The sequence below is a fragment of the Strigops habroptila genome, chromosome 3 (genome assembly GCF_004027225.2).
Source record: "Strigops habroptila isolate Jane chromosome 3, bStrHab1.2.pri, whole genome shotgun sequence".
Taxonomy (NCBI): Eukaryota; Metazoa; Chordata; class Aves; order Psittaciformes; family Psittacidae; genus Strigops; species Strigops habroptila.
Window position 1 is genome coordinate 55,335,256 of NC_044279.2, and position 23,472 is coordinate 55,358,727.

General features: G+C 42.1%; 1 long non-coding RNA gene across 1 annotated transcript; it reads left to right on the top strand.

Annotated features, from left to right (window-relative positions):
- The first annotated feature begins 12,152 nt into the window (after nt 1-12,152).
- Nucleotides 12,153-17,136, top strand: LOC115604997. Its single transcript, XR_003990464.1, has 3 exons — nt 12,153-12,548; nt 14,060-14,237; nt 16,842-17,136. It is a non-coding gene; the product is annotated as an uncharacterized LOC115604997 (long non-coding RNA).
- The last annotated feature ends 6,336 nt before the right edge of the window (nt 17,137-23,472 follow it).

Sequence of the window (23,472 nt, forward strand, 5' to 3'; positions counted from 1 at the left end):
GAGTAGGAGGTTGGACCAGATGACCTCCAAAGTCCCTTCTAACCTAAATCATTCCATGATTCTAAACAAACTGGACTTCTTCTTGTAAACATATTTGTTCAAGAGATTAAAAGAGATTTAAAAACTGATATTGATTGGGTAGGTAGCTACCACTATAGCAAAACTTACAAATAGTCACAAACAGCAAAAATATTACTTCCTCAGGAATATAAGAAATAATGACCTTATGGTTTCATCATTCAAGTACAGTCTGTTCTGCTATATAATGCTTAACTCTTTTAGTATTTCCCCTAAGCTTTCCCAGTGATGAAACACATCATTTTGGTCATGCATATCACTTCTTTTCTCTCGATTGCAGTCCTCTTGTGTTCCAAAAGAGCCAAGGAAACAATGTTGCTGAATACAAAATTTTATGAATGTTATACAGTAAAGACCTGTTGGAAAATGTTTCAGTGTATAACTTCTAGGAAATTCAGTCTTAATGTGGGATATGCATCACTCATGGACATGGCACTTAATTTTTATTGCCTTGTTGGTTAAGTTTATTATAACTGCTAGCAATTTTTCATCAAAACAGGAGGTTGTTTTACCGTATTTTTTACCTTCTGCTCCACTGGAGTGTACTGGAAAGTATCACAAATGTAGACAGAGGAGCATTGGTAGATGGTGATATTTGCGCTTTTAAGTTCAATCTAAAGTAAAGCTGCCATAAACCAACAATAAAATTGAATATAAGGCTGACATTAAGGTAAAGGAGTGGAGCAGCTTTAACTTCAGATGTATATTAAGTGGATAACAAGTAATATGTAAAGTTTCTTGTATTGATTCTCCTATTGCACTTGTGTTACTTGATAGCGCTTTCAGGTTCCAGCTGTGGATATGAACATGGTTAGGTGAGGTACTAAACAAAAGCCCCAACAAGAGGCTCATGGAGACTCTGTTGATGCCAGTGCAGGTGTACAGGCCCAGTCTTGCATTGATTCCTTACTACTTCCATCCCACTCAATCTAATATCCACAGTGAGAATACCTTTTTCTGTCAAGAAAAAGATTAAAGTCAAAATGGACTATGTCCCACCAACTTGAACAATAAATACAATATTTCTTCCTGGTGCAGTTAGAATATGCCCAAAGAGCTCTGTTGGTAAAAATCAGGTCATTTTTATGCTTACAATTATGTGCAGATCTATAATCCTATGAGCTATTTTGGTATTCATCATATCCATCTCAGTGTTTTGATGTGAAGCTCAGTTCTTCTATCTTCATGCAAGTCTCTGAATCAGCAGTTCAGGTCCTGAAGGTATGGAAGGCACAACTGGCTGTCATCACTAGCTGTTAATGGTTAAGCTTATTAATCTCCCAAAAAGAGACTGAACCACTTTCAGTGACCAAAGGTAGATAGCAGTAAACACTTTCAGGACACAATTATGGAGCATTTTCATTCCTCTGACTGGAGGAAGCAAGCTACTATTGACTTAAAGGGGTTTGAGCTTCTGCGGACAGTTATCCTCTAACAGTTAGGAACATTTTTGACCCGCAGCACATGGATCTGATCTATATGGTACCACTACGGTCTTAAGAGAGGCCTGGTTCAGGTGTACTTCAAGAACAGGCCCAAAGGAAAGGTTATTCAACTGCTGTGAAACACAGGTACCATTATAGCAGTATTTTCTGTTCTCCCTGCTTTCACCATGGCTGTGTTGGTAGTATTTCTTTTTTCTCTGAAGAGGCCACAGTTTAAACTCTCTCACAGACAGATGTGTTTCCTTCGTATGGTTTTATAGCTTGACATTTTTGGCTTTGATTTCCCTCCCAGTACACCCTTAAACATTTTTAGGCCATACACTTCTTAAAAGGAGCAGCAGATATTTCCTGAGACAATGAAAGTGCAGACACCACAGAAGCCTTCTTTGTCACCAAGATGTATACAGCTTCCTCCCACTTTCTTCTTTTCTGTTGTTTTGTGGTTTGTTTGGGGTTTTGGGGTTTTGGTTGGTTTTGGTTTTGTTTTTTGTTTTTTTTCTCTTTGTTAATCGTCATCTACTTGGAAATACAGATTTGAAGGATGAGTCTGTCTTTCTTCAGATGAGGGCAGCTTTTAGACAACATATGTAAACCTGGCCACTACACGAGATGCGATCAAGACACCAACTATAAAGACAGTGTTCCTGAAGAGGTAACACTTAAGTGTCTGGCAAGAGACCACAGTTGGACACAACATACACACCAAAAAAGAAAGAAAGGAGACATTTGTAGTGGTATTTGGCAAAAGGTCAGGTAGATTGTCACTTGGATAGTACTTCCCTATTAGAAGACCATTGATAAGACCTGAATGACTACATGACTGCTATTCAGCTGTGCTTACCCAGCCAAGCTAACTCCAGAGGAAAGCAAACAAACAATAAATTCATGGAAATTGGTTTTCCCTCAGTGTGTCCCTAGGTGAAAAAACAGGGTGTTGAGCAGTACATGACTGCAACTCAGGAGCACAGAAAGAATTTGTTTTGAACCCTGGAGTCCCTGTACATGTGGAGAAGGAAACCTCCCTGACCTTCCCAAAGAACAATTTTTTGAGGGCTTTTTCTGCTACTGTTCTCTCACTTAAACCTGTTTAAAGCCACCACCAAGGAAGGAAGAAGATTCAGACATGAGAACTGAGTTCTCTGAGGTCCCACAGGAAGAAGACTTGGCATAGCTGGAGAAGAAAATTTTTCCTCCTTCCCTGTCCATCCTCACTCTTCCTATCCCTGCCTTACTACATAGTGACTCTGTGCTCTTGGAATATTTTGATTTGAGCTTAAGTGTAACCAAACTCTGCACTACACTCCAGCAAGGCTAAGCTAAAAGGCCTGATGAGGAAATGCTGCTGGGAAACATCTGTGCTTTGTTTTATGCAACCAAAGAGTTAAAATTATTTTCATAAATACCATAATGTATAAAAGCTGTGAACACCCAACTGTAGTGTCAGACTTCCAAATTGTATAAATGTATTTGTCTCTCATATTAGTAAATGTTATTTGAACAGAAATAGCACATTATAACAGCCTAACAAAAAGCAGTCTTTCTGATGACGTTCGAGACTTCTTTGCTCCACTGTATGGAAATATTTAAGACTTAAAAGGTTTATATTACAACATAGCATTCAAAATGGCTCAGTCCTGTTCCCAGTAAAGTCAAAGAGGGTTTTTACCGTCAGCTTCAATGAAAATGGCATGAGGGCCAATATACATTTTAACATGACTTTTTTTGTTTCTTACTTTGTTCTAAGAGCCAAACGTTTCTCCAAAGGCCCTTCCACCCCTCCAAAAAAAATAAATCAAGCAAATTCTCAAGCATCAGTCACTGTCATGGCCAGACATTAACCATTAAGACCTCTGCACAGGTAACAGTAAGTGTCATATTAGAGTTCCACCACACACAGCACATTGGGCAGAGAGGTGCACAGCGTATTTCTACGTTTATTATTGGAAAGCTTCTATTGCCTTCCAGGACACAATATCCAACACACAGTCTAATCTGCTCTGAGACAAACTTTCTCACTTTACATGCACTCACTTCAGAGATAAAACTCAACATGAACTAGTAAGTGATAAAATCTGATCCTTGAAAGGGATTTGAGTTTGAGTAAAATCAGCAGCCTTTGATCCATTTTCTTTTTTCATGATTGACAGATGCCAAATTAAATAAGATAAATGAAGAAACTCACATAAATTTTTAAAATCTATGTTTTAAGTTAAATAATGTGAGGAGAAACACTATTTGTCTTCAACTGAGCTTTTCCACCAGCCTCCAGCATTAAAATGTTTTTGTTGTTTTTTTATCTTTTGTGCTTTTTTTTTAAAGTAATTTTTTTTAGATCATTCATTCTGCATTTCTGTTGAGCCTTAAGTGATGTGTGAATACCAAAAGCATATTTAGACTCTTGATAAAAGTTTACAGGAAACATGGAGATTATATGTCCTAGTATTTAGTTTACTCTTCCTTCTTCTGTTTTTCTTGGTTGGCTTTTTTTTTTTTTTCTTTCCTGTATTTTAGATATTCCTCTGCTATGTATTTTAGATATTCCTCTGCTATTCCTCTGCCCTAAATATTAATGTAACAGCAGAAGGTTTTCTCTAAAGTATCCTCCACTGCATTTCTTAGCACTGTATTTTCCAAAAAGCTTGTTTAACATCCCTTAAAATATCAGCTACATCAGGACACCAGTCCTTAAAAAGTGAGCAATTATAACCCAGGCCACCCACATATTTGCCCATCTTTTTAACTGCATCCACAGGATTTATCTCACCACAGACATTCATCTTGAATGGCTGGTTTTCAATTGGCACATCTAAAAGCTGAAGTGAAGAAAAAAAAAAGCAAAAAAAGGAACGAAAAATAATGACATTCCTCAGTTAGCTCTGTAGTATCATACATTTAAATAAAACTGAAGGAAAATGAAATTTGCAATGAAGCCGCTGAGCTGGGACAAAGGTGATTCTTTTTTTAGCTGCTGGTTTGGTCAAAAAATTTTGCTGAAACTGAAGTTTTGTCTAGTATGAAATTCACTTTCCCCCAAATCTCAGATGGGAACAATAATAATAATAATAAAATTATTAATAATAATAATTATAATTTATTTATCTTTCTTTTTTTCTGACCATTTAGTTAGAACTATAAGCTCCATTGGAAGCTACCTACTGTGCATATGTGGAGACCCCACGTTGATGGGTTCTCGATCTAGTCTGGTATTGCGAAATGTAGCACAAATACATTGGTCAAGAAGGAAACATGTTTATGTGGCTCCTAAAAGTTATACTAAAACAGTCTGAGCATTTTTCAGTGTGGTAGTATGCATCGTATTAGAACATGAGTCACCCAATATCAACATTCAGGCCTGCATCTTCTTTTTAATATGTAAGCAGCAAATAATTTCTGAAACACTTCCATTGTAGTTTTCAGCTGAGCACATTTCAGCAAGTAAGGGAGAGGTGTATAGTGTAAGCAGCTAAATTGCTTCCTAAATAGTTAAGTTGGAATGAATACTTGAGGAGTCAACTGCTCATCAGAATCTGGAGTATGATGTTTGGAAACAGACTGCTAAAATAAGTAATAATAAAGATTTTCTTACCTGCTCTTTGTTTTAATTTCTCTTCAGCACTTTTATAGATATATGTATACATACACACAGACATACCATGCATGAATAAAACAAGTTACACTGAAAAGAGCCCTTCCAGATTACCTTCCTGATTTTTTTTTTTTCAGTGAATAACCAACCTACATTGCCATGAAAACTGTGCCTCAGGGGGTGAGCAACAATATTTACATATGCAGATAAACACAAGAAGTAGTGTTCTTGCTGAAGTTTAGGGTTTATAATCCCCTATTATTGGTAAAGTCTTCTATAATTTCCTGAAGTATTTGCTGTTTGGGCTGAGGTTCCTGATTCTTTTACTACTCTTTGAACTCTGGCAAATTCCTCTAGCATGATACTTCCACCAGTTTAAAAGCAGGCAGGTACCCAGTGCCAGGCACAACACAGCCTTGTATGTGTGCAGTTGTGCACATGCCAGCCTGTCTGTCTGATAAGTAAGGCTGTGACAACAGCATCAGGCAGTCATTAAGACACAGAAACCCGTCAGGCACAAATAGGATACTCTCTTAGCATGCCCCTGTTACAGTTGCTGTGGGAAACCTAGCTTTGAATTTCCTTAGGACTCAGTGTAAAAAAACTTTGATCGGGTAGCATTAATACTTCAGGCACAAAGCTGAATACTACAGGTGCTAACGTGAAATAATTTCGAGCATTTTACTTGCTTCTTTTCCTCTAGTGTCGTGCTTCAGTGTTGTTCTGTTTGAAGAGCCCTAAGTGACCCTCTAAGCTTAAACACAGCCAGCCAAACTTTTATCCCAGACAATTATGAGGGAAAACACGGTAATGTCACGCAAACATGATCCAGTGACTTTATTAGAACCAAGTTAGCAGAGACGGAGCGAAGCTGTAAATCTCCTGAGACTCCTCCGGGGGTTGTTGCGGGAGGGTGAAGCCCTTTGCAGCGCTAGGAAAGGGCAATACAAGGGAGGCAAAAACACCCTCTACAAACCCAAACCAAAAGAGAACAACCTGCATTTTACAGAACAAAAGGGTTAGAACAAGGCTGTATATTTTTAAAGGAAAAGGTTTAGTAAGTCTTTCGGGAGAGGGCCCAAAGAGTTAATTTCCAGCAGCCATGGAAAGCAGGCAGCGGCCTGGGAAGGCGCCCGGCGCCCTCTGGTGCGAGGCAGCAGCAGGAATGGAAATTTCCTTTGGAAACCAGCTTTGTTTCAAAGTTCAGACAGATTAAAATGACTCTGAAACGTGCCGACGGGACGAGGGGTGATTTCTCCGAGCGACGAGGCGGGATAAGGGGAACCTTGCTTGGGGGAGCAGCTTAGTTGTGGGGGTGATGGGGGGGAAGGGGGAAGGTTGCTTTATTTTTTTAGTATTACTAGTATTTTGTCTTCTTCCTTCTCCCCCTCTCTCCTCCCGCCTCCCTTCCCCTTTATTCCTCCCTCCCCCCCCCCCCCCCCTTATTTCTGCTTCGGAGTGTCAAGTTGAGCCGGCTGCGATGTGTAGAAAGGAGCCTTGAAAATCGGGCCGTGAATGAAAACATCGCAGGCTCCTCGGAATAATGGTTGCAGCGTGACAAACATCTTTCAGAAAAAAAACAAACCCAACCAACAAAAACCCATGCACGCCTGTTTCCCTCCGGTCTGGAGTTTCCAAGGGAGGGCCAGCCTAAACGAGCACGGAGGAGAAATGTCTTCTTTCTACATGACTTCAATACTAAAAGGGAAGAGCCTCAAAGAGAAAAAAAGCTGTTCTTGATTTCAAGCACCTCTCCCTTAAAACTGAAGGATGCTGCCTAACTCAAATCGACACCCTTCTTTGAACTGCCAGGAGAGTGAGGACCGCTCTCTGCTCTCACGCTGCGAATTCAGATTTTTTTTACATCTTTACAATAAATAACAGCAAGCCATTTATAGCTACTTTGGAGAAAAAAACCGCACAAGCACACACAAAAGCCTACCTCTAAACGAAAAAGGGCCGGAACATCAAGATGGTAGTGCAGGGTTATTCCTTTAGGTATCTGCTGAGGAAATACAATCTGGGTTTAACCCCTAAAAACAAGGGTGGTAGGGTGACGGAGGGGGGGGGGCTGTGGGGGAGATGCCCCTCCGGGGTCGGTGATGATCCTCGTCGGTACCTGGTTCCAGGGATGACATTAACGGGTTTTTTAGCTCGCCTCGGCCCGCATATCTTCCTTTCGACATCCTTTCCACCGGGGCAGCAAGCTCTGGGTTTTCCCTTAGCTTAGGATAAATTTACCTTAAAAAAAAAATATTTTTTTTTTTTTTTTTCCTTTAGGAGGCTGAAAAAAGGAGAAGGTTGATTTTTTTTTTTTTCCTGAGGCTTTTTAAATAAGTGCTTTTAATTTTTTTTTTTTTTTAAAGGGGCTTTTAAAATAAGTGCTTTCACCTCCCGCCCTGACAACGCTTCAGAAAGTTTGGGGAAATAAGCGGCAAGTCCCCGACGGCCGCTCTGCTTTTTGGATCCCAACCAAAACACGTTTCGTTAGGGGAAAAAAAAAAATAAAAGACAAAAATAAACACAATCGATTTCATAAAAGCCAGCAGATTTCTGTAGTCAAGGAGCGGGCGAGGCTTCGCACTTAACCTGGTTTGTAAACACAGACACATGGGACTCTTACACCCCAAGCTCACCATACAAGTGCTTTAAAAGGGAAAAAGATATTTAATATCTTTTTATATATATTATATATATAATTTTTCTTTTTTTAATTAAAGGGCCCATTTTGTAGCCAGTAATAAGGCAAAGCAAACTGTCGACGAATATTTGCAGGAAGGGTCACGCGCAGATGAATCTGTCCTATTTATAGGACACAGGAAGAGCCGGGAGAGCAAACGCCTGGCCTGACGACAACGTTGGGTGTTATTTGAGGTAATAGAGTGAGAACAGACCCTGGAAATCAGTGCTTTGTAAATGCCCAAACGAGTCGTTATTTCGCGCTAAGTAACATTTTAGAAGAAGCTCCCCCATTCTTTCAGTAGGAGGGATGAGGGATTATTTGGAAGCAGTAGTAAAATCTGGGGAGGGGGGGAAGAGAAATGAATATAGACGACAGCTCCCTGTTGGGAAGCTAATCAACATTATAAATTATAAAGGTTCAACTATCAAGGGCTGCTTTGCCGCAATTAGTTTTAAATCATAAACATATAAATACAGGAACTGATTAGGAAACCACATCGGAGTTTATCTGGAAATGATTGGAAAGTAAAACACTATTCCCGAAAACTGCCGGTACCTTCCAGGAAAGCCCGTTGGTGCTGAAGAATTGATAGTAGGCGGCCAAAAAAATAGGGCCGGGGGGACGCACCAACTTCCCCCTGCTTAGAAGGCAACGGACGATACCTTTCTAAAAATCCCGATCACCTAATTGTTATTTATTGTAGTTAAAATATTGGCCGAAACCGAAGATGTTAAAGATCTCTTAGTGACAGGCTATTACGGACATTAAGGAACATTTAAAATATGACCTTAACAGTTTAAGAAGTAAGCATTTTAGGAAAAAAGAATACGATAGCTATTCATTTTACCTATTTAGAAATCACTAATTTTTAATGAAGTCTTTTTACAACTGAGACTTCACAAAACAAGAGTTCAGTAATATTTCTCGTAGGTTGTTATATTTTACTATTATTATTTCGGGCTTTTGCTGTTATGGGTTTGGTTTGGGGTTTTGTTTGGTTTGTGTTGGTGTTTGTGTTTTCATTCCACTTTCTGTCCGTGTTTATTGCCATTAATAAGAATTTCCAGAAGAAAAAAGAAAGTACATGGAGGCGATGAGGAGGGCCTGACTGCACTTCTTTAATGAAGTGAAAGACAAAACGTCTATTGCCTTCCGTGGGGACAGAACGAGGCCCTACGAGAATTACTGGGGGGGGTCCCCTGTGCCGGCGCCTGGTTTCTTTTCCTGTCTCCCTCCAGCCTTGCGAGCAGAGCTGGACGCCCAGCACACGTTATCAGATTCTCCTGCGATCGTGGCAGGGCTTGCAGCCGCCTGTTCCTTCCCAGAGAAAGGCTCCTCATCCCGGGGGGGAGTGCCAGAAAATCACCGGGGTTTCACCCCACCTTCTCCATCTGCACCTCTGCGGGCTGCGGCCGCAGCGGGGGGAAGGGGACACGGGTGGCAGCTGTCAGCTTTGTCGCCTCGGCGTACAGGGAGCCGGAGCAGGACCTGCGGACAGACAGCAAACCCGACCGACAGACGGGATAGCGGATTCCCTGGTCTTTCAGGAAGCGAGTGTTCCCACGCAGCAGAAACGAGCCAGGGGCTTTGCAAATACTCCTTTCACAGGGGAGTGAAGAGGGCTTAAAGTGAATTATCAAATACCGCGCAATATTCCGCTTTCATTCACCGTTCAAATAAATTATTTTATTAATGACCCATTAACTTATTAATGACCCGTTTTATTTAATCACCAACGGCCACGAAAGTTATTATTTATTTGAAACTTCACTGCAATTTCCACTCTTCACTTACAGTGGGTATAATACACAATACTAGAAGAAAGCGAGAGGGCTCTCAAACAGAAAAACGCAGAGTTAGTCCCACATGCTGCAAGACGAACACTACACTTAGGCTCCCAGATCCATTTTAATACAAATAGAAGTATTTTCCCACTTGCTAAGCACCCACTGCTCCTGTTGATCTCCCTGGAACGTGTTGGGAACTGAAGTCTTAGGAGAAAACAGGTCACCTTTTCCATAAAGGCCTAACTATGGATTTAAATAGCCTAACTTTAAGCACCGACATTAACAAACTGAAAGCCTTGCGACTTCATCTCAATCCCCAATTCACTGTACCACTCTCCGAAGATGACAAACAGATGTGAGCACTGCACAGAAACACTGTGCGAAAGTGAAAGCCAAAGAAAAGAAAGGGGGGAAAAAAAGGGGGGGGGGGGGGCCAAAAAAAAAAGCTATCATGAACGAAAAATTATTTTAGGGAATGTTAGCACAGTGACAGCCGCACTGTCGCACTGTCGAGCACAATCTGCAAACTCGTTCATTTCCTCTGGAAAGAGAGCCAGTTCATTCCTAATAGGAATCACAGAATTATAGAATGGTTTGGGCTGAAGGGGACCTTAAAGCTCATCTAGTTCCAATCCCTTGCCACAGGCAGGGACACTTTCCACTAGACCAGGTTGCTCCAAGCCCCGTCCAACCTGGCCTTGAACACTGCCAGGGATGGGGCAGCCACAGCTTCTCTGGACAACCTGTTCCAATATACATCGGAATATCGGCAGCCTGACACTCGGCAAATCCCCGGTGCACCGGCCCCGGTCCCGACCCGCGGCGGGATGTGTGCGGAGCAAGGACCACCGACTAGTAACACTGCAGCAAAACTGCAGAGAGAAGAACCTCTCTCGAGGTGCAGAATGTCTCGGGGGCGGAGAACCGAGATGCCCCCCGATAGACACGATTCCTTTTTGTCCGGATCTGGCCTTTGCAATCCATCAGATTTTCGCTCCGAGGAGGGAGCATACCCCACCTCCCCCCCCCAAAAAAAACCCCTCAGTCCCCTAAAACTTAAAGGCGGTGTTGCCGAAACCTAACCCGTTGCAGGCTCCTGGTACAGCGGAACAGGTTAAGCCCACGCGGGAAGGGAGGAAACCACGGCACGATCCGGGGGATACGGGCGGCAGCTGGGGCCAGGCAGGGCCCGTTCCCTTCCTTCCCTGATCTTGACATTGGCAACAGAAATAGTTAAAGGAATCGCCGCAGGCCTAAACTCAAAAGAATGAGAGTTCTCAGGAAAGCAAAGAAAAATAAATAAACACATGCCCCTCCCCTCCAAAAAAAGTCCCCAAAACCGCTGGGGACGGGCGGTCAGCAACACAGCACTACGTGTTCCTAAGAACCGAGGATCTGCCTCCACGACGCTCCCACCACGGAGGGAACGAACCTTCCTCCCCTTCCCCTGCAATGTCTCTTATCTTTTCTGCACGAGGCAGCAATCTCGTCTCTGCACTAGGCCTTGTATAACGTCCTGAAACAGCGCAGCCTTAAATAAAGAGGATATCCCAAGACTGAGGTACTCCGATCGACATTTATGTTACTAAAAAACCCCAAAACCGGCATCTTTAAATATACTGGGAACAAATTAGACCCGAGGTATTGCAAAGTCGGTAACAGAGGCAGCTTTTCTAGCCAGGCATTGTCTTTATGTCTGGTTTATACAGTGCTTAGTAAAATGGATTAAACAGAAAGATCCCTCGGCGAATCTAAGCAGTGTGATAAACCACGGTGATAAAGTATGACCGTACCATTCTCTACCTAATACCTCCGGATTATTTTATAATGCTACATTCCCCGGTTATTACCTCTGCTCATGACTAACGACCGCGGGGTTGGCTGCCAGAATTAAAATGCACAGGCTAACCCGGGGAAAGTTTTAAACCCCGGCACTGACCTTCCTCTTCACAAACAGTAAAAAAAGCAGAGTTCAGGAGGTGTAAAGATAAACTCTCGTTGAAAAATAAAATAAAATAAAATAAAATAAAATAAAATAAAATAAAATAAAATAAAATAAAATAAAGTGACACGGGAGCAATGTATAGGCTTTTAAACATTCGGTGTGATTATTTTTAAAGAATTAGTACGATTTCAGCACTTTGGCGACCCTGAACGTTACATGTTCAACTACCTGGGAAGCAAAGGGCAGACCGGGGGACACTCTGACGCTCCCATTTGGTAATATTTTATTTTTAAAAAAATTTATTTTTTTTTTTTTAGAAATAAGGCAGTACAAAGCGAAAGGAGCAGGAACAGGCGGGTCGCTCCACCCACGCAGCACAAGCAGCATGGAGGCATCCTCGCCCTTTTAAAAAGTCACCACCGGTTCCTGCGCATTAAAAAGGCCAGTGGAGAATAGGAGCACATCAAACAGTAATAACAGCACTAATTTGAGGACTGGGAAGGAGTAACCGCTCGGGGTGTGTGTGTGATCTCTCCCACCTCCCCGACTGTGACGCTTGGCCATGGGAGACGCGGGAGTGAAGCGGGGTATGACCGTCCTTCGGATGGCCATCGCGCCGCCCGGCTCCCACACGGACGGTCAGTCAGTCACAGCCCTGCACCCCGCGCCCGTCAGCGAGAGCGCTGCATTTTCAGAGAGCCGAAAAGTGAAAAAAACATTAAAGGAGGAGAATCGCAACCCCTCCTCTGTATTTTCAGGCAGGGCCCTCCAACAAAATCAGCCTGTCACGCGAAACGGCGGAGGAGGAAGGACCGAAAATAAAGATGTCTGTGTGCTGCCACCGTAGAGGGCAGCGGGGCGGCGAGCCCCCGCCTCGCAAGCCCGCGGTCCTGCTGAACGGCACCTGCCGGGGAGCCCCATCGCCTGCCCGCGGCACGCCCGGGCTGCGGCAGCTCGTCCGCCCGTCCGCTGCCCTCGCCGGCCCGGAGGAACGAGGCGGGCTCAGGGGGACTGCGTCCTGTCAGTGCGTGCCTGCGGCTGGGGACGGGGGGGAACGGAGGACGCGGTCATCTGCCTCCGGGCCGCTGCGTTCTCCGGCACGCACGGCGCGGGGGGGCCGGGCGCTGCGGGGAAAGCCCAGCGAAGGGCGCAGAGAGAAAATGGAGGAAGGCGGGATCCGACCCTGGCGGCAGAGCCATTGCGCCAGCGCTCCGCAGCTGCACGGCGGCATGCGGGGGGGGGGGGGGCAGCCGGGCGAGATGAGCGGCACAGCGTTTCTTTTCCGTCCCCAAAGGCGGACCGAGGGCCGCGCTAGCACCAGAGCGACCCGAGCTCCGTGCCAAGGGGACAGCGAGCGAGCCTCCAACCCCGCCCGCGTACGCCTAGCCGGGAAACTGCAGCTACGCGCTGCCTTGCACAGCGCCGCCGGTCCAAGCACCCCCGGGACCGTGTGTGCCCTGCCGCGCGGGCCGTGTCTGAGGGGCTGGGGGGGGTTGCAGTAACAGATGGACCCGCGTGGGTCGCCCCGGCGCTGAGTCAGAACCTGCTGGGGACAAGGCGACGCGCCCCGGCCATGCGGGGCGATAGGGTGCCCCTAACACGCAGGAGGGCCCGCCCGCCGCGGCTCGGCCCCTCACGCAGGGTAACGGGCCGGCGGGAGGAAGCCGTACACAGCCTCTTCCAGAACGTTCTGCGCGCTGACTGACAGGCCGGCACAGCCTGCGGCGAGCGGAGGGCGCCCTCTGCTGTCCGGCCCGCGCCGCGCCGCATCTCCTCGCCTGCCCGCGGGGGCGAGAGGGAGGGGATTAGCTAAAAACGAGAAAAAAATCAATTATTTTAGGGGAACAAAATAATCTGTGGAAGCTGATATGGCGTCCTACGATATATATTCATCCCCCCACACCTGCTGTTTGTATAATTTTTGTCAAGATTTTGTCAAAGTTTTATTTACAGCCCAAGCACTCTAAAGCAAAAGTGCTGAGTTGCCAAATAAAATTAAAAGTTGAATTAAATTCAGCTGACGAGCACAACATTCATTTTTTTTTAATTATTTTTTTAATAGTACCGTTTTATCACCACTTTGTGGCAGTTTATAGTTCCATTAAACAGCTCCAAGTATCAGATGGCAAATACCAAAAAATGTAAATCCAGCTTGTCTAATCCGGAGTTTAAAATATTCTTGTGACATCACAAAATGATGGCTTATAAAATATTTTCATTTAATTAGGAAGCACTAAGAGGATTTCTGCAAGGAGGAAAAAAAAAGGCGAGCAGTTCAGTTTGAATTATTTATGTGCTGTGAACTATCATGATTGCTGCTGAAGCTTTTCAAGTACAAAAACATGGGTTTTGCTCGCTTTTCATTTTTAGGCCTTAATTCTTTAATTATTCAGGCATGCAAATTCCTGTGAATGGGGATTAATTATGCAGGTAATCAAGGTTTTATTCAAAGTTTACTTTTAAAAAGTAAAGATTAGCTGATAGTACGTTGGGTGCTGCTGTCACTGTGTTCATGCACTGAAATACTGTTTGCAGGTACTACAATGGTTTGGGATTTCATGGAAGCAAGAAGGGGGATGGACAGATTCATGCACCGTGCAAACCAAGGAATGCCACCCGTGGCAGCCCCATGGCGGTCAGCTGGCACAACTCGCTGTCCAGCAAGAGGGAGGGATGTCTCCATTGGGATTGAGTACTCATCGCCTTTTTGCAGGTATGCATACAAAAACATGTACCACAGCACATGGTAGAATTGGAGACATAGAGACTTTCGTGGAATCACAGAATGGTTTCGGTTGGAAGGACCTTAAAGCTCATCTAGTGCCAACCTCCATGCCACGGACAGGGACACCTTCCACTAGACCAGGTTGCTCCAAACCCCGTCCAATCTGGCCTTGAACACTGCCAGGAATGGGGCAGCCACAACTTCTCTGGGCAACCTGTTCCAGTGCCTCATCACCTTCACAGTGAAGAATTTTTTCCTTATCTAGATGTCCCCACTGTGAGCTTAAAGCCATTCCATATCAGATTGGGAGAGTGAGCTTGGAGTGAGAGTCAGGAGGAAGACCCTTAATTCCACCACTTTGTGAAGCTGAGCTGGCCTCCGTCAGGGGTGCCACCGGTGCCTTCAGGGGTCTGTCTCCTCTAGGAAGGTGCTGCATTCGCCACACAGCATTGGGGTGCTGTAGTTAGCTGCCCTGCTCCCACTTACTTCGCTGTTGCTCAGACAACAAAATGGCATTGAGTATCTTGGTTTGGGTGCCGAAGCACACAAATCTAGTGGTGGCAGACTGTAATATGAAGAAGCTCAACTTCTGTACATAAACGCTATACTGTACCTACAATTTCATAAACGATGCTGTCAAAAGTACCACAAAATAACACCAACAGTGAGCACTATTTGCATTTGCATTAGAGCTGAAAAAAAATTTTGCAGCTCTAATCACACTTAGATACTTCCCTTACTTAAAGCTGATGGTTATACTCATATAGTTTCCAGATACACAACTGTCATTGTGTCCTTAGTATGACTTACTCCAGTAGAACTACAATTTGTTACAAAAGACCTTCCCCTGACCCCTCAGACTACTACATTTTAATGTGGAGATGAGCTTAAGTCCCTGAAAACAGTGAAGCTCAGGGCAGCAAGTGCTGGAACCTGAACAGGATGCTGCCATCCCACCTGGGACCATCCACCTTGCTTACAAATGTTGATCACTTTGGCGCTTATGGCTTTGAGATGCAGAGAGTTAGAAAGTCAAGATTTGTGGATTGGCCTGTTCTGGGTACTGCTTAATCACGGGTCCCTTTGATTAGTTAAAGAACTAAAGCCATAACCTACAAAACACCTTTTTGGAGTTGGAGAAAGGCAGTCGTTGTATGCCTTTGTCAGAAGAGCTGGATCTGAAGAGTTAAGGAGTAATGTTACTTTATTCATGGTCCAAGGAGAAAAAAATTATTTTAAAATGTTAGGTTAAGAGTTAGAGGTCTGTGGAAGGGGCAGCCCAAGTCCTTTGGAGGCCTCGTGACTCTCATCTTCCTCCCCCCACCAGGAATTCCCATTCTACTCCAATTGTTCAAGTCACCCTCTGGGCAGCAGGGAGGGGTCCATGCCATTAAAAGAGCTATTTTATTTCAGACTGGCAAAAATGTGCTACAGCGTCTGCCTTGTGCACACACAGCAACTAACAAAACCTTTTAGCTTCTCCCTACCAAGTAAGGGAGACTTCCTTAAGCCTCCCTCAACAGCCACTCCTTCAAGAGGGAAAAAGAAAACCCAAACCCTAAACCACTTTTCCCCTGCCAACTAATCTGCTGGCAGACATCCAAAAGGAGAAATGAACCTCTTACTTTCATCAAAGTTTTATTTTTTTAACTCACTGACAAGAGTGGTGATTAAGTAGCATTTATAGTGTGGCAGTTCTGACAGTGTTAGAAGGAAAAGACAGCATGGGGGATACCAGTACAGCAGAGAAAAAGCCTACACATTTTATAACCAGTCACATTCAGTTAGGTGAAAATCATAATGCAATTTATTATATAGAAAATGATATGGAAAATATTTATAATAAATATAAATTGACTATTTAGAAATAGTAAATAGCCTTCTCAAAGAATAGAAATAGTAATGCTCATACTAGTCAATATTAGCACTAGTATTAGTGTAGTGTTTTTCAGCTAGCTTGGGGGAAGACATCCTGTTATGAATAGAACATGCAAGTTCAAGCTTATTCTTTGTTCTGAATATATCTTCTGCAATCTAAGAAAAACTGCTTAGAAAAGGAAAATGATTAAAAGAAATAATGACTAGAGAACATGTACGCTTGCATCTTCTGGTGACATTTACTTGAGATGGGAAAGGAGGGGAAACAGAAAATAAGAAATGAAGCTCACAAAAAATCTGATTCACCCCCTTATTTTGTCAAAACATGATGAAATGTGAAGAAGGGGAAAAAACCCACCATCGTAAAAATACACACAAAGGAGAAAACGATCAGCACTTAGTCATAGAATTATGGCATTCTATTTACTTCGCTGTAACAGTAAGGTATGATATATTGTCCCAATTTTGGGGCAGTTTACAGATGTTTTACAGAATGCCCACATTCAGGACTTTCAAGTCATAGGGTTGCATGCTGTGCTGTAGTTACATCAACATAGCCATCACGGTGCAAATCCTTTTGTAGATACTGTAGTATTGGTGTGACTTCTGAAGAAACTTCCTGCCTAGGGACAAAAGGGGGTGATGGGACCAGACGTCTTCTCTTCTCCCTTATGTCGCATTCAGTTTCTCAAAGCATTGTTTCTCCTGCCCCAGGGGTGGAAGCCATTTCCAGCTTTGCGTGGCTGAAGAAGAAAGGCCAAGGAGCTGATCTTCAATTGTATGGAATGAGCAGCAACAGATGGAGAAGTAGGAGACAAATGAATTGTTCCTTCCCTTTCTGGATCTCTCTCTGGATTCAATTATCTAGGGATTTTGTAGCTGTCAACTGATGGATGTGCAGTCTACCAGTGCCTGCTGGCTAATCCACTTTGAGGCTGTATTAGATTGGTTGAAAAATGATTGAATTAGAATAATATTCTGCTGTAACATAAAGCAATAGTGGGAGAATGAGGAAGTCTATGGAAAAAGTGTTATGGGTATCAACAGAAGAAACCGAGTTTCAATTTCTAAGGGGTAAATCTGAGTATCAGTTACATTAGTGCAGCACCACAGAAAGAGCTGGGCTTGTTCTTATGAGATTGAGAACTACATAAAAGAAAAAATGAGAGACAGAAAAAATTAGCAAAAAAAAATAATAGGATATATGGTCTTGTGGTTTGGTAGGAATCCAAATAGAGGATATTAAATTTGGTTTGTGTGGCCAGGAGCATCTTGTAAGCGCAGATGCAGAACATAGAGAGTGGTAAAACAATAACAACTGGAGGAAGAGAAATGGGAAATTGTAAACCTATTGAAAGAAATAGAAGTGAGCTCCTTTAAAAAATGAGTACTTGAGGTTTTGCATGACTGGATATCTGTCTTATGCCATGAGAATATTTTCTCTGTGTGAAGTTTCTACTCAATGAATCATGCTCAAATGAATTAAAAAAAAAAAAAAAAAAAATAGAGAGAGAAAACATAAAAATAACACCAAACCCCAGAATGGTGCATAAATTTGACTGTGTTTTGACACTGTGTATCCATTCTCATGCTCTTACCTCTGAATAATGGTTTACTCTTAGAACAGTGATTTGGAACTGAGCCCAGAGTAAAATGAGGGATTCTCTGTATATCTTGAGGTCCAAGGAAACTTGTTTAATATTTGGGGTTCTTTTTAAGTATCTTGTGCTTAGTGCAACAAACACACTGGGTCTTTTAGCAGAAGTGTGAAAATTGTTTCTGCATCAACGGTATGCCTTTATCATCTTGAATTGTTTCCTCTTAGATATATCTACATACCAGTTTTGCCGTTATCTTGGCTGAATTGAGTCTGACTCAATCTACTCTTTCATTTTCTCTAAGTAACTGGAAAAAGAAAGTGTTTTTTCATACAGACTGCATACTGAGAAACAGAATGGAACAGAATGGAACAGAACAGAACAAAGCAGAATAGAATTAATACTATTTCAGTTGGAAGTGACCTCCAGTGATCATCTAGTCGAACTGCCTGACTGCTTCAGAGCTGACCAAAAGTTAAAGCATGTTATTAAGAGGATTGTCCAGATGCCTCTTAAACACTGACCGGCTTGGGGCATTGACTACCTCTCTAGGAAGCCAGTTCCAGTGCCTCTGGAAACTTCAGTGCTCTTAGGAAAGATAGGTAAATCATTATTTTAGTATCCAGTGTTTATGAAGGGAGCAGAAATGGCCACTGAAAGCAAAAGCCTTGTACTTCCACAAAATTTCCTGAACACGCTGAGAATTATTCAGAGAGTATCAGTGTATCTCACAAGATATGTATGGTGTCTTCAACAAGATAAGCCTGATCCCCGTAGTTGTTTCTGACCTTGTGGGAAATGGTAATTTCCCCCTGTTTTTCATCCATATCAGTAATCAAACAAGGTAAAGAAAAGAAGGCCTCTTAGGTGAGAATACCAGCAACAATATTCTCTACAAGGAGCAACAACTGATAGGGTCACTAGTGTCTACAGATTACTTTTGAAGGAGTGCCTTCATTACAAATTGTGCAAGAGTGGCTAATACCCTGTCCTTTGTGTAGTAAAGTCTTAACAGTCTTGTCAGTAATAACATCAAAACATCCCTGTTGCTCTTTGCAAGCCATGAATACAAAGGTCTAGCTCACAGTTTTGGCATTTCCCATTCAGCAAAACTGGCTCAAACATCCAAAGACAGTGGTATATTTATGTCTTTTGGCTTTCTTACTGCCTCTTTTGTATCAGCCAAATCTACTGCCATTTAGGTTTTGTCTCAATAATAATACCACTGCTGTCTTTCATAGAACTATTTATAAGCAGATAGCAAAGCACATAGAGAAGGAATTAGCATGAATATCCCCATCTCCTCGCTGAGGGAGGAGGCACAGTGACGGAAATGACTCGCATGAAGTCTCTCAGTAGGCCAGTGATTCAGTGAAGACTAGCACAAGGCATATCAAATTCAGTGTATTCAGATTTCCTTAATGTCATGACAAACTACGTGAACAATAACTTGCTGAAGTAACCTGTGATAAAGAATTAGAGGGCGGAAGGCACTCGCTTGCCAATTGTTTGATTTCCGTGGGTAAAGGTTGTATTTTGCTGCATTCTCAGCAGGATGCCTTAACAGACAAATGATGTAATACACATAAAACAATTAGAACTGAGTTGGTCTGTCAGCACGTACAAGGAAGACCATCAGAAAAGCCACACCAGTCTGAAAGAGAGGTAACAGATTATAATTTCAAAAAGGGAGCTATAGCCATGGAAATTATTGGCAGAAGCAGGGTCTTATGGACACCAAAAATACTGCATTTGCTGTGGGATTACACTCTTGAACCCAGCTTTTATTTTTATTCTCAAAATAGAGTTGTTGAGTTACAAATTCTTAAAAATACCAAAGAAATACTGTATTTCCCATATAATTTCAATACAATGGTTCTTTTTACTGAAGTGCTTCTCTTTTGTTTGGTTCCAAAAAAATTTCTTTCCTTCACTCCTGTTCTAATGAATAAATCTTTTATCTTTTCGCTATCTGCTGACGTTCTTATGCACACCATTTTTCTTTTATCACTGTTCTTTCTGAATTTCTCTGGGAATTACTACCTTGCATTTTCTGTCCTCTTACAGTCTTCTTTTGTCAATGTGTAACTGGGTATACTAGCCACCCTTAAAGCTCTTTGAATATTACTGTCCTATATTGAATTCTTCCAAAGCATACAGAAAACAGGTTGCTCTGTATTATGACACCCAAAAGTGAGATTTATTGGTAGGGCAATCTAACAAGAGCTTACACAATGCCATTCTAATGAATGACAGACAAGTAAGATTTGGTTTCCACATTACAAAAGAAAAGTACCCCTGCAACGCAAGGAAGTTGAAAAGAAACTTTTTAGAAAGTGGTATGTCCTTTTTCCAGATTTTTTTTTTGTTTGTTTGTTTTTTGTTTTGTTTGGGGTTTTGGGGTTTTTTTTGTTTGTTTTTTAATTGGCAAAGGTAAATGCACACCTGCAGCTGTCATCCAAAAGAGGGTTTTCCCCCCTCTGTCTTTATCCGACATTGATTGTGAGAGACATTGTCTGTCGATAAAGTGGGACATTGTCTTTAGAATCAAACCAAGCTGTGACTTTCTAAAAGAAGAAAAAGAAAGCAGTGAAAAAAATATAATAAGGAGACATTTAGCCAAGAGACTGTGTTTGGTAAAAGCAATAAATACGTTCTCAGTTTACGGCTCACGGAGACTCAGTAGACAATAGCGTAACAATCAACTATAGTTTCAAAGATCCCTGTTGTACCAATCAAAGAGCAAAAGGCAAAAGTCTGTGTTAGCTCTGGCACGCACACGAACAAGCCCTAAATGATTCTATCACTTTAGAGGGAGTAATTTACTCAACGTAAAACTCCCCTGCATCCAGAAGCCCTGAAGACACAATATGAAGTGGTGAGGAACATCCCGACCACAAGATTTCAGGGCTCTACTCTGGATTTGGAAGGATGTTGGGGACTAATCATTTAAGCTTGGTAACTAGCAATTCTGTGGTGTGATGCCAGCTTGGGAAGGAGGAAGAGGATGTCTCTTGTCTAAACAAGAGACAATCTAGTAGTCAAGATTCTCAGGTTCTTGACCACATTTATCCTCTACCTAGACCAGACAATAGCCAGTAAAAAAGGAAGAATTATCATTGTCTTACATGCATTGTCATGTGTACAGAGAACATGTCAAAATATTTCCTGGTGAGAAATATGTTACATTTGTATCGATGCATTTTCTTTGTTTAGGATCCTATGAGTGAACGTAGCTACTTCATAACTACTCATTATATAAAAAGTCTCCATTGATCGATTATGCTGTACCACCATTTCGTACTAGCACAAGTAGTATTCATTATTAACGTTAGTCTCCAATTTGCTAGCCTTTGTAGGAATGTGTAGAAAAAAGTCACTGCACCCAAAGAGGACTGAAAGAATTTAATGTATAGCATGGTGTGAAACCTGTCCATCCTACGGGAACTGTTTATACTTTCTCCAAAGATGCTCCAATTCTTCACTTTTTTGGAGGCACAGGTACGGGTGCACAGGTACAAGCACAATGGCACCTATACTTGTTTCCCTCCTTCTTTTAAAAAAGCAGAAAGAAAAACTGATTCTAGAAGCTGCAGAGAATTGAAGACTTTGTACTAAGGCAGGTCATGTAGACTTCATTTGCCGAAGTCATTAAGTAACTGATCTCTACTCCTTGATTTACATGTTTTGCCATCATGGATGGTAGGTATCACAGGAGCACAGTACCTGCCAGCCCAGTGTCTTACAGGATTTGTTTTGCATGCTTTCTTGGGTAACCTGTGCTCATGCTTTGCAGTTTTCAGGAAGCACACCGTATGGGGGGAGAGACAAGGGCTGTGGTGGCCATGCAATGATTTCAAGATAGTCACAGGATCTTAGAATGTTTGGATTGGAAGGGACCTTTAAAGGTCATCTAGTTCAACCCCCAGTGCAGGAGTGCAAGAGTCTTGCCAGAATGGCATGCTGGGGAAGCTCCTGCCCTTTTGGGCCCTTGCTTAATAAGCCTGTGTTTGGTTTGGGAAGAATTTTTTAACATCCTCTATAGTGCATGTAAGATATGGTAGGGCTGCACCTCAAAAAAATGCTGAGAACCTTCAGGTCCAATGTAGTGATGGAAGAGCAAAGGTAGTCAATACCACTGAAGATTTAGACCCTGGTCTCTACAGAACTCTTGTACTGAGATTAATCAGACACTGGATTAAAGCAAAGAGTTAAATCTGAAAAGTAAAGTATGCACTTTTAAACATCTCATAAATTGCTTATAACTGCACAAAATACCGCAGGGTGCATGTGAGCACCCCCACATGAAGCTGAATTGCAGCCAGATAAAATATCCTGCAGCTTTCACTGATAATCCTGATGAAAGAGAGGCTTATTATAATAGAAAGAAAATGTAGGAAAGATTTGTAGATAAGTGGCCGTTATAATTCAGTGACCTGGGGGAGGACATGACACAAACAACATAATTTGATGAATCGTTGAAAACTGTAAAGGGAAGAGGGGCAAACCTTTTTGGATTATTTCCAAAGTCTGGCCATTTCTGTATAACTAAGTTAATATATCCAATGCAATTATATCATATAACTGCCGTGCAACAACATAGCTAGGTTAGTCAAAACCTGATACATGGAGGCAAAGATTAAAATATCACTGTAAAAGAGACAAATGTTTTGTAAAACAGATGAACCGTGAATGAAGAGTAAACTTAGCTGGACACAGCCTTATAAAACTACTCACTAGAGACTGTTTTCACCTGAAAACCCCTTTAATGGAGCAAGTTTTTTAGATTTAAGACACTAGAAATAGATCAGACTCTTAAGAAGTAGGTTAATGAATGGACATGTATCTCAGTACTGTCGTTACTGTAACTTTAAATGAAATGCTGTCCCTCCTAGGTAAGAGCAGTAGATGGTCCTTGATGATGGCTGGGTGGAAGAGACAGGAAGCTAAACAAACCAATGTCCTCGTGTTTGGCTTGGCAACATTATCAATCCTATGCTTTCAAAACCAATGCCTGGACTCTCCCTCCTCCCACTCTCTCTCCCTCCTCCCACTCCCATTATTAGATTTACTGAAAAAATCAGGATAATTTAAAAAATAGCCATTCTAGATGTGTTTTCTTTTCTTAGAAGGACATAGTTTCTGGGAGGAGGGGAAAAAAAATCACATTTAGGAGTTTTTCTTGGCATCTCGCATATACGGAAAAATAAATCCAGAGGTTCTCATCCGTTATTTAAAAACATCAGGCATTGGAAGGCATGCAATTAGCTTTCGAAATCTGGCAATGATGTACTGTAAGTGTATATAAATATGAATCATCAGAGTCATTTTTAAAAACAACATACAAAAAATTGACAGATTAGACTTTAATTCCAAACAGGAGGGCAGATATTCATACAGATTTATCTCAAAATAGTAAGTAGTATACAATAAAACAAATTATTAACTTCAGTGCAAATAAAGCCTATAAAGTCCTGTATTTTTACGCAGAGGTGGTTATCAAATCTTTAATGAGTTATTCTGAGGAAAAAAAGGGATGTTTAAAAGCTCAATTACAATATACATAATATGACCCAAACATATTGCTGTTGTTATAAAGTTTCTTACTGGTTGCTGAAATCTGTTGAATATTTTCTTGGTATGAAAGGAAAAAAAAGATGCTATTATATGATTTTCTGCATTTACTGTTCACCTTTCAGGATGTTTCCCTAACAGGAGACCGCACCAGATGGCTAGAGCTGTTATAG